General features: G+C 41.4%; 1 protein-coding gene across 5 annotated transcripts in view; it reads left to right on the top strand.

The window, feature by feature from the left end:
• Positions 1-12,314, top strand: part of SLC45A4 (solute carrier family 45 member 4) — a 129,391-nt gene that overhangs the window by 51,251 nt on the left and 65,826 nt on the right. The window contains exons 1-2 of one of the 5 annotated variants that reach the window (XM_067558332.1): positions 858-1,324; positions 2,763-2,863. The exons of 2 other annotated variants lie outside the window; for them this stretch is intronic. The gene's annotated coding sequence lies outside the window, so the exon portion shown is untranslated. Of the gene's footprint in view, positions 1-857; positions 1,325-1,387; positions 2,864-12,314 lie in introns of those variants that run through there. 2 more of the 5 variants (XM_067558331.1, XM_067558333.1) reach the window with 2 other exon arrangements.

Below are 12,314 nucleotides of genomic sequence, written 5' to 3'. Positions count from 1 at the left end.
TATCCTGATCGGAGACACAGGTCAGCGGGACTAGCATTAACTACCCTGAATCTTAACTGGGTGTCTCAGCCCCAGACCCTACAATCTTTCATCAAAAGAGACCCACTTTCCTGTACAGAGTCTTAAAGCACACTTGTATTATGGTAGCACCTGGGGCCTGATCTTCAAATGAGTTTCCTGTTGTGTTAGCCAATCAATAAAGCAGTCCTCTGCCCTAGACAGTAGTCTAGACTAAATGAGTGGAATTGAAGAGACGCTAACAGCTGCAGTTTTCTTAATGTCTGATGCCATGAGGAAGCATGGGTACAGTTTCAAAAGCTGGGTCTTTGAGTGGTTCAGAAGGTGATTCAGAATATAAATGCAGAATATTCAATTAAAAATAAAAGCAGTCACAAAATGCTATGGAGGTTCGTGACCAGCAGTAGAACGATGTAGAAAAATATGGATGGGCATAGAGTGTAAAACTCCTAAATTTGTGGTGTACCGTCAAAGATTTCAATTATGGCACAAAAGCCTTGGCCTTGCAGTGTTTGCACCACATATAGTGCAGCATTTGATTAGTGCATGAGAACAAGAAACCAAACTTGTCATTGTCCAAGCTGAAAAGTATTCAAGTAAATGAAACAGCAGACCATGGTCTAATACCATCTTATACAGTCAGGTGTTAAAGGAACTTGTGACTTTTTAAACTGAATGTCCATTTTACAATGGAGGGCTGGACATTTTAGAATTTCCATTAGGTAATGGTATTCTAATACACCTGTCTTCAATATATTAAAATAATCCATATGTCTTGGTTTCCATCTTGTGCTGCCTCAGACCAAGAGGGTGAACTTGCCTCCAAATTTTGTAGTCACCCAGGAAAAGTAATGCTTGTAGTGCTAGGCCCTAGACCTCCATCTTTTTGTAAGGTGGAGTGCTTCACTGCTGTCTTTCGCTTTTGCTCCAACAGGAGTTGAAGTTTTTTTGCACTCACTGGACACGGTTTGCCATTTTAGGATCTATTCAACCAGCATATGTTTGTAACAACACAGGACAGCCTTTTTGAAACATGCCAGCATTTGTCAATTGGCATACAATATTTTAGGGTTCTTTGCTTAGATGGAAAAGTGAAGCTTACATGTATGTCCATGTCAACAATATAACCTATCTCTGTCCAAAACAGTCAAGATTCCCTCTTTCCACCTGCACAGGGCAGCAAAGTTTTTATTCCAATGTCCTGACACCTCAATTCTGTTTCAGGTTCTAGGCATCAATCTGTCTGCTTCCATCCACTTGCAGTCACTAAGTTAACGTCCTGTTCGTCTTCCATTGTATCGCTAAGGTAATTCCTTCCATAGCTCATTTATACCAGCCTAGATATACCTGTGTGACCGGGAGCAGGGGGGAGGGGAGTAGTCATGCATGTTTTCCATAAACACAGAAATTGCCCATGTTCTCAGCATATGCTATTTCACAGCTATTGAATCATAGAAGATTAGGGTTGGAAGGGACCTTACTTGTGTTTTCTTAGCATGAAACCAGTCATAACAAAATTGCAATATCTTGAAATATGTATGTTTACTTATCATATTACTCATAGTCTGGAAGGGTTTGAAGGTTATCAAGACAACTGCACCATTCACTTCATTTCCCACTTTAAAATCTGCAGCTTTAGCAATCTTCACTTCCTGACTAGCTACACTGCCAAACAAATGTTTATCCTGTAAAATATCTTAATCTACAGTTTGGGCTTAATTCAGAACATTTTGTTTCTTTTGAATGAATGTCATTGTTTCATTGATTAAACTGAGGCATTATTTGCAGCAATAGCTGCATTGTGTTCTGAACTCCCAACCTTTCATTCAGCTTTTTTTGTCAGCAGATCAATTGTTTAGGTTGTCCTTCTAAAGACTTTTATCCATGTGAGGTTTCTAAATCATGATTTGTTGGCAGGAGCTTGGAGTAGAGTGAGAATGAGGCCTGGTGACCAAGCAGATGTAGTTTATTAAATATCTACAGTGTAATGTACTTGGTTAGCAGGTGTATATGTATGTACACATTGGCAAAGTACTCTGACATGAAAAACAACTCATTTTAACTTACTAGTTGAGTGACTAACTTGAATTTTTACATAGAAGCTAGAGTATTTAAACTACATAAAATTGGAGGTGGAAGAACCAGTTACTTTTGACCTTCACAACAGCCCCCTGGCAACGAATTCCATAGGTAAACTGTTGTGTGAAGTAGTTCCTTGTATTGGTTTTTAAACCTGCTGCCAGTTAATTTCATTGGGTGACCCTGGGTTCTTGCGTTATGTGAAAGGGAAGTGTTTACCCCATTCACTTCACACCATTCATAATTTTATATGCTTCTATCATATCCCCCTTAGTCATCTTTTTTTCTAAAGGCAATTCTAGATTACAAAATTAACATGACTTAAGTTACATTGACATACAGCCACCACAGTAATTAAATCCATTTCTCATGTCCTTGGTCCGCTCCTTCTGTTGGCAGTGCATGTCCTCACCAGGAGCGTTTCCATGGATTTTTTTTTAAGCTGACATTGTGGGGGCACTGACAAAGTTTTGTATGTGTAGTTGGGATTGTTTTCCAATGTGTGTTACTTTGCATTTATCAACATTGACTTTCATCTGCCATTTTATTGCCCAGTCACCTAATTTAGTGAGATCCTTTTGTAACTGTGTAGTCCATTTTGAACTTAACCGTCTTGAGTAATTGTCTGCAAACATTGCCACCACACAGTGTACCATCTTTTCCAGATTATTTATGAATGCTGAATAGCACCAGTGCCAGTACAGATTCCTGGGGGACCCCATTATTTACGGCTTTCCATAGGAAACAAAAGGGTAGGCATAAAAAGGTCAGTTTTCACTATCTTTTGACCAGTTATTGCACAATGAGAGGGCCTTCTCTTATCCCATGACTGCTTACTTTGCTTAAGAGCCTTCGGTGAGATCTTGTCAAAGGTTTTCTGAAAGTCCAAGTACACTATATCCACTGGATCACCCTTGTCCACATGCTTGTTGATACCTTCACAGACGTCTAATACACTGAAGCATGATTCCCCTTTACAAAAGCTGTGACTCTTCCCAACATATTGTGTTCATCTGTGTCACTGCCTGATGATTCTGTTCTTTACTATAGTGTCAACCAATTTGAGTGGTACTGAAGGTAGGTCTTACTGACCTATAATTGCCAGGTTCATCTCTGGAGCCTTCTTTAGAAATCAGCATTGTTAATTATCCACCAGTCATCTGGTACAGAGGTTGAATTAAGCAATAGGTTACGTGCTCCAGTTAGTAGTTCTGCTATTTCGTATTTGAGTTCCTTTAGAACTCTGGGGTGAACGCTATCTGGTCCTGGTGTCAAGCTGTTCCAAAAACCTTCTCTTCCAGCACTGTTCTATCAAAACTTTATCATAAAGCTTCCTACTTCTGGAATTCAGCACAAACAATCTAGTAAGGATAAATAAGAGCTTGTGTGGCAAACAGATCAAATGTCTGTTTTGCAGATCAACAAAATAAGGATACTGTCTTTCTTCATTGACAATCTCAAAATCACTACAAATTAGTTCGCTATCAAATTTTTGGTTTTGAAGATTGCTCTGAACTGGACATGGCTAGAGAATTTTTGGACTCCAATCCTATCTGCTTGGTGAATCTGTTAAAGGAAAAAGCAGCAAAATTCAAATTTTGTTTTATGCAAAATTTCATCTTGGCACCCTTGGTTAAAGTTACCTTTTAAAAGTGGATCCAGAGGGCAAGGACTAAAATTGCAGTACGGCTTCAAGAGTTGTTCTGGAAACAAGGAGGGTTGATTAGTTCTAGTGATAAAGTAAACATCAAAATGTTTTCCCAAAAAGAGGAATTAACACACAGTGGTATTAATATGGAGTTAAGGTTTATGAACTCAGTTCTTCAAGTTAATGAATTTGGGATTTCCCTACATATTTAGCTAATGTTTTCTCCAAAACTTCTTCCAAATGTTTTCTTCCAACTTTCTCCAAAACACCCCAGGTTATTAGCCTTTTTTTGCTACTGCATCACCATTCAGTTTGTGATCCACTCTAACCTCTGGAGCCTTTTCAATACTATTACCACCTAGCTAGTTATTCCCCCTTCTTTTTTAGTAATGCAGTCCTAGGATGCCTCAGGCATGATATTTCCAGTAGATAGGGAAGTGTCATGGCCACTATACAAGGCATCTGGAATACGGTGTGCAATTCTGGTCTCCCATGTTTAAGTGAATAATTAAAACAGCTCTTTTCTACACCTGTTACGATGTCTAGAGAAATGGAAAACCTATTTTATGAAAGTGCTTGGCTTGTTTAGCCTAACCAAACAAATGCTGAGGAGATATGATTGCTCTCTGTAAATACATCAGAGGGATAAATACTAGAGAGGGAGAGGAGTTATTTAAGGTAAGCACCAAGATTGACACAAGAACAAATGAAGATTAAATTGACTACCAACAAATTTAGGCTTGAAATTTAGACTTTCTAACCATCAGAGGTGTAAAGTTCTAGAACAGCCTTCTGAGGGGAATGGTGGGGCAAAAAAATTCAACTGGCTTCAAGATTGAGCTTGGTAAATTTATGGAGGGGATGGTTTGAGATTGTGTACAATGGCATGTGGCTCATCTGCAACTGCTAGTAGCAGGTAGAGCACTAGATGGGGAGAGCTGAGTTATCTGGTGGTCGCCTTCTTCTGCAGAATGGGGCACAGGTCATTTGTTTACTAGAGTAAATGGTGGATTCTCTAACTTTGAAGTCTGATTTGAGTAGTTCAGTAACTCAGCTAGAGGTTACGAGTCTATTACAGGAGTGAGTATGTGAGATTCTATGGCCTGCAGTGTGCAAGAGGTCAGACTAAATGATCATGACCCCCTTCTGGCCTGAGTCTGATTCCTCCCCACCCCTTCCTAAGTGAAGTACTTTGCACTTGTATTTATTGAATTTTATCGGGTTAACTGCATACAAATTCTCTAACTTATCGTGGTCCTCTTGAATTCTAACCCTGTCCTCCAAAGGGTTTGTAACCCCTCCCAGTTTGGTGTCTTTCTCAGATTTATAAGCATACTTTCTACTCCATTATCCAAGTTGTGGTACTCGGTGTGTTGGTTACCGATGTTTATCAGTGTAGGCTGCGTGCGTGTGTCCCTGTGTAGATGCTGTCCCAGCTCTGGCCAGGAAACTGAGACGGCTTTCACGATTGAATGAGTCGACACAACCACAGATTAGCTGAGTAATGAAGGCGCCCAAGCGAGGTTTATTGCGTGCGGCACAATGAGAAATGACTTAGAGTATTTCTGGGTCAGTTTCATATTGGCGGCGTTACAATGGTCTCGGCCCAACGGCGGGACTTTCCGTTATCCCCTAGACCGGACACTGGTATTCCCTCTGACATTCTCTTTTATACACTGTTACATACACTTTCGGTCTGCCCCCTTTCACGTAGGTAGTTGCCACCCTCCTGACGTAGTCTAATACCACCTTTTTCCGTTGATTGGCTGATTTGGGCACCGCCACTCCATGTATTATTTTTACCCATAAAAGTGTCATTTCAGAGAGTTAGTATCTTGGTACCTCTTATACCTACTACATATTTTAATAATATTTTGGCAGTCTTACAACCTTGCAGAATCAGCACTTTCCTATACCAGTCTCAGTTAACTTGAGTGACCCCTTATACTTCTGTTCACTCGGTTTTTTCCATTTAGGCCTTAGCCTGTTTTACAGGCCTTAAGCTCTCACTTCTTACTACACAAGTCACTAATGAAAATATGGACTAGTGCCAGACCCAGGCCTGATCTCTCCATGACCTCACTAGATATACCCTCCCACTTTGACAGCAAACAGTCAGTAATTACTAAGTATGGTCTTTCAATCAGTTGTGCACCCCCTTGACAGTAATTTCGTCTAGACCACATTTCCTTGGTTTGATTGAAAACATCATATGGCATTCTTCAAAAGCTTACTAAAATCAATATATCTTATCTACTGCTTCCTTTTATCCACTATCCCAGTAACTCTGTCAAAGAAGGAAATCAGGTTTTGGTATGACTTGTCCTTTACTAATCCATGCTGGCTGTTCCTTATAACCCTTTTATCCTCTAGTTGCTTACAAATTGTTTGGTTAACTTGTTCCAATATCTATAGTTAGAGCACATTAGCATCCAGGCTTACCTCCATTCACGTGCCTAACAATCAGATTCTCAAATACCCAGATACCAACTCACTGTTTCAAACATACAGCCTAATAAAGTTGTTTGGAGGAAAGCTGAAGGTTTTGACTGTTGGATAGGGACCAGCTGGACTGCCTTATATGGATAGATAAGAAGGGTGACTTAAGATGCTTATTTCTACCATTAGCTGAATGTTGGTTAAAACTACTTGCCATGAAATAACAAGTAGCTGACTGACGCTGACATCGTTATGTTGTGGAGTCCGTGTCTTATAAAAATGGACTGAGTGGTTCACATCTCTAGCTATTGTTTTGGGTGTTTACAGACTTGGGCAGCCATTTCTATACTTGCTTGGTCTCGGGTTGCATTGGTAAGGCTTTAACTCGTAGCAGGGATAGACATTTTAATCTTTTTTTTTTTTTTAAACAAAAACTGGTTGTGCAGACTGAGTCCAGAACGTTGGAGTACATGGGGCATTGCTTGTAGTGTGCAAACACTTTTCCTCTCTGCATTCTTACTTAAACTGAATGGCAGCTGTAAAATATGCCTAGAGCAGTGTTTCTCAAATAGTGTTCAGGGTTCCGTGGGCTGAGTTGAAGGGTTCCGCGAAAAAGCGGAACCACGCCGCCCAACTGAACGGAAATAGCACGCCACCGAAAAGGGAAAGATTTCCTGGACTTGTCGGCGGAGGGTATGGCATGGCCGCGCAAGGGTGCCGGGGCGAAATATAATTGAGAAACACTGGCCTAGAGGATTCTCCATGTGAAAGTGCATTAGATATTTTGTGTAGTTTTAAATCCTTTGTAAATTAATGTCTGTATAGAAATAAAATTGAAAGCCAGAAACTTGGAAATATGTACTCAGACCAGATTGTATCATATACAAACTAGATCTGAGATTGCCTTTTATTCAATGTTCTTAACCAAGTCATATTCAGGAGCTCTGAACTTGTTAACACAAACTTGTGTTGAATTCTAGTCTGTTCAGTGGCATTATAAAACTTTCTATAATGAACAAAAATTGCAGCATCCTCTTTCTTACTGAAAGAGCATGAGCACAGAGTGAGTTCCTTCAAACTTCTTCTGTGAATGCATGCTTCTGAATGTGAATATTTTTAATGGAAGGAAGGCTAGTCCTCAAGTCAATCTTCTCTCTGGAGTTGTTTAATATTTTTAACCAAGATCTAATCTAAATCAGTTTAGTGTAAAACTTAATTGTGGGTGTACTACTACATGCCACAGTAAGCAAATGATGACTATTGTGACAAATAGTTCAGGAACTCTTCTCTAAAACTGGGTTGGCATGGATGGCGAAGCCTTTCCAAGGATAAAGGTAGCATGGGATTAATGATGTCAAAGTGAGGAAGAGACAAAAGGAGTATCCTCAAAGGAAGAGTAAGTGAGTTAGGATCTAGGTTAGAGCTGCACATGCACTCAATCTCCAGTGTTCTGCATGAATGTTAAAATCAAGAGCTTGGACTTGATGAAGATTCGAGAAGAGGCTGGTGCGTTTGGTGCTCTAAGCAGATGCTCAAGCTTTAACCCTTAAGTAAATGAGACTTTCTTGGCTTATTGATGCATGGTCCATCCCTGAAGTTTGAGGTGATGAAAAATGACTAATAGGCTTATGTGAAGCAACTGGTAAGAATACAGTACTGTATAGCTCTTATTGACAAGAGTTCTGAAGGATCGTATTCCTTACAATGCAGTGAAAAGGACAGTATCCCTAACTTCTAAATAGAAAGCAATTTTCCAATCAATACCTACTATTACTACCACAGTTTATTCTTTCCTATGGATGCTTTGGTCCACAGTCAAGCCATGACAACCAATGAAGCAAGCTTATTTTGCTTTTGCTACTTCATTAAGTTTTTAATTGGAATAGAATTCTTAAGAGAAATAAAAAGGAATAGAAGGCCTTGTCTAAACTAGTGACTTCAGTTGACCAAAGTCAGCTTTTTGTACCAAAGCAGTGGTGGTGTGCACACTGCAATTTCCCCCTCTCCCCACTGACCCAGCTCCCCTGATTGTGACCAAATAAAACCACCTCCGATGAGTGATAGAGCTTTTTGTGACACAGCATCAGTGTAGACATAGCACTTGGTTATGTGATGGTAAATGGCCTCCAGTGAGTCCCACAATGCCCATCCTGACCACCCTGGCCATTATTTTGAATTCCGCTGTCATGCAACCATCTGCCCCTCTTCTTTTAAAATCCCAGGAATTTTTGAAATTCCACTTCCTGCTTGGTCAGTGTGGAGAGCTCACATCTCATCTTCCCAGCTGCCCATGGTAGCTCCATGGACCAAACACTCTCCCGCTTGGCGCACACCAGAGCTTCTGGATCTGATCAGCATTTGGGGAGAGGAGGCTGTGCAGTCCCAGCTCTGCTCCAGCTGAAGGAACTATGCTCAAATTTCTCGTTTAATGACTGAGAATGGCTATGAACTGAACATGCTGCAGTGCCGTGTGACAATCAAGGAGCTGCAGTGGGGCACCTAAAGGCTAAGGAGTCAAACGGTTGCTCTGGTGCAGAGTTAGACCTGCTGCTTCTATAAGGAGCTGGAAGCCATCCTCAGCAGTGACTCCACCTCCAAGAGACCTGTGGTTACCTCTGCGAGCCCCGGGGCAGCAGACATTGGACTCAACCCTGATTGAAGTCTTGGATGAGGAGGTAGAGTTGGAGGACGGTGCAGAGTAGGAGCCTGGGTCATTGACTGACATGGGGAGCCAGGACCTCTTCTTGACCCCCGGTGGTTCAAGCCAGTCCCAGCCCTACAGCTCCAGAGTGCAGGATACAGGAGAAGAGAGCTCGTGTAAATGATTTTTTTGAGCTGATGTTGCTCCCATTACATGAGATACAGCTGTCCTTTGTTTTGTTGCATGATACAGCTGGTTGAAGGGATAGAAAAGCACAAGAGTAGCTGTGTTTGCATGTGCTTCCCATTCCCCTGTTGAGCTAGGCAGTGCGGCAGAAAAGTGTTAATGCATACTGAGATTTCACAGGAATCCTCCAGAGAGATCTGGGAAACTTTCCTGGAGGTACTCACCAATTCTCTGCTGGAGATTCCTTGGCAGAGCTGCTTTTGCTCCTTCCCCATTGCTAAGTGATGCAGGAAAGTTTCCTACAATCATTTTTGTGCAGGGACCAAAGCAGCACACAGACAAGCAGCATAGGGACGTGGTTTGAAGCTGCTTGCATGGAGATGAACTCTAGCATTCCTGATTACACTCAGGAGTGAAATTGGTTTCTATGGCACCACCTGTGGAAAATGTTGGCACAATTTGAAATTTTGTCCCTATCTACCTCCTTCAGTACCCCAAATGACCACCCAGAACCTTTCCCCAGCTTGAGTGCCCTTCTCCCCCCTGGCCCCCCCCCCCCCAAAAAAAAAAGAAAAGAAAATCCCACCTGCTCACCACAGACACACCTCACCAGGCCCTGATTAATCAAACTGTGTTTTGCCAGGGGACAGTGAGGTTTATTTTACAGTAATGCATCAGTTATTGCACTCGTAATAATGCCTCTGTTCATTGTTTGTTGTGCTTCTAACATGTGCCCTTGACGGGAACCCCCCCATATGCACCTGCAGCTTATAAGAAAACAATGGAAAAGCAAAGAGGAGATGTTCCAATAACTCCTCCAGTTCTCTGAGGCGGGGGAGAGGAAGGGGCCATGGAGACAGTGTCTGAAAATCATAAAATTGATAGGCAAGAGGGGAGGGAAAACCAGCAGCAAGTGCTAGCAGGTCATGAGTGCAAGATCAAAGCCATGGAGGAGCAAATGGATCTGCTAAAGACTCTCATAATGCTGCAGACTGAATTGATGCATGCTCTTCCCACCACCCCCCTTTGCAGACCCTACAGAACTGATTTCCGTGCCTGTCCCGAACTCCACCCACACATGCCTACCAACTCCACAGCCCATCTCAGTACTCCGTTCACTCCACCCCTTCAGACAGCTTCCAGACGATAGCTGGGTGTAAGTCCAGCTATCATAGCTCTCACTGCTTTCTCCCCTCCAGCCCAGTTTTCATGTATGCTGTGAATAATTGTTTAATTTATAATTTCTGTGAATAAGCAATCTTTGTCTCCATGAACCATAGCAGTAAAGGGTAGGCTGGGTCTCCCAGGATCACTATGGGCATCTCAACATCCCCCATTGGAATCTTTTGATCTGGGAAGAAAGTCTCCCTGCTTGCAGCTTTCTGTACAGGCAAGTATTCCTGAATATGTGTGCATCGTGCACCTTCCCTGACCAGCCCATGTTGATGTGGAGAAAGTATATCTAGTACATTAATGCACAGAAATGCACGGGCATGCTATTGTGCTGAGCTCTGCCAGAGTGGATGTGTCTTTGGTTTAATGTTACGGTGGTCTAATGGTCTTACACTAACTCCTGGTAGAAACAGTTGTAACTTTTGCAGTGGCTGCAAAAACCAACTTAACTAGAAGATGTAAGGCTGGATTTACTTACTCACTTTGCTTCTGCTTTGGAGAATGTAATTAGAGAGTTGGTGTTTCCATGGTAGTGTCACCTTCATTCTGACTTGAGTTATGCTAATTATTCATCTTGCAGCATTTTAGAACACCACTTCACTATTTAAAAATACACTCTACCCTAATCCTGCCAATAACTACTCTTAGGGAAAACTTCAAGGACAAAGTGACTTCTGTATCTTGCCTGACAACAGGCAAGGGAAAATGTTCAATTCAGTTCAGGTACTGTAGCTTTTTTATATTTGTCTTAAATATAGAATGGTCTAGTCAAAATTTTTGCTGTTTTCCTGTCTTCACTTCAAGACCTTAGATCATCCCCAGTATGATTTCTTGTGCCTTAAATATGATAAAACTTGTAATAAATTACTACTGATTGTGTCTGCATTACATAGCGCCTTAACAGGCTTCTGGTCCAGGATTAGGGCTCTTGTGCTGGGTGCTGTACAAACACGGAACAAAAAGATGGTTCCTGCCCCCGAACAAATCCTTCCCATTTAACTTTATTTCCCTGCTTCATTGACCCACACCAAATTCCTTCTGGAAGGAGAGGTGGGAAGGTTAAAGTATTGCCTCCCAATGTGACCCTTACATACTACTTTATAAATATGTATGCCAAAATACTTATACAGGAAATACTTCAGCCACCAGTGAAATTCAGATACATCTGTGGTGAAAGTGTACAGCTGCAAAGCAATAATGTAAGTTAGGGCAAAGAATGAAGAGGGAGAAATAACATTGTGTATTTCAAGTTTACTTCAATTGACAAATTTGAGTGGTGGAAGAAAATAAAAACTTTGACCTGCTGCTCCCAGTTTGAGCTTCTGACAAAAGAAAAGGAATAATGCAGCAACAGCAATATTTACGCCCACATTTTGTCTGTATGTGTACATATGTTAAACAGGCTTCTTGCATGTGTAAGCTATAAAAGTATGCATATATTGTATTATGTATGGTTGTCTGAATGCACACTCAGTTCCAATTACATTTTATTGCCACCTATTTGGCAGTTGCTGTGCAAGTCCTCCAATTTGATGTTTATCACAGGAAAGTAGTGCTGTCACTGACATGAATGCGAGGATGACTCTTCTTCCTGAACAGGCTTGCCGAAATAAAACTCCATCCAGAAGTATGGACTCACTTTTTCATAGAAATGAGCTTTTCCATCATCTGTCAAAATGTCTCCTCCCATTCTTTCTCTGGCTTATGACGACGACTGAATTTTACAATGCGCAAAATCCTTATGCGCATGTCTCTTCCTCTGATTATAGTATTCATGGTTTTTGCACTTCAGCTGACGTGTCGGGCTAAGGAATCTTGCAAACATTTCTCCAGTGTAAACTTAAGTTAATGAATTCCTAAAGAATAAAAACACTTACAATCCATATCCTCAGCAATATTTTGTGTTACAAGTACTGAGTAAGGTGTAAAGTTACAGCACCCTCTAGACACATCCATTGTTTAAATAAGTATCTTTGTGCTGTACGAGACCATGTAGCAAGGCAGACCTACCAAGGATTTCAGAAGCTGCATTGTGGGGAGAGGATTTGCCTTCGACTTTCAGCTTCTTGTGAGTCCTTAGTAGGGGGCTTGAATGAAGGGGTTATGGTTCTCACTAGGACATTTTCTATA

The sequence above is a fragment of the Emydura macquarii genome, unplaced genomic scaffold (genome assembly GCF_026122565.2).
Source record: "Emydura macquarii macquarii isolate MOO-44397 ecotype Brisbane River unplaced genomic scaffold, CSIRO-AGI_Emac_v2 contig_1947, whole genome shotgun sequence".
In the NCBI taxonomy this organism is placed as follows: Eukaryota; Metazoa; Chordata; order Testudines; family Chelidae; genus Emydura; species Emydura macquarii.
Note: the sequence above shows the minus strand (reverse complement) of the source record. Positions and strands in the feature narration are given on the sequence as shown.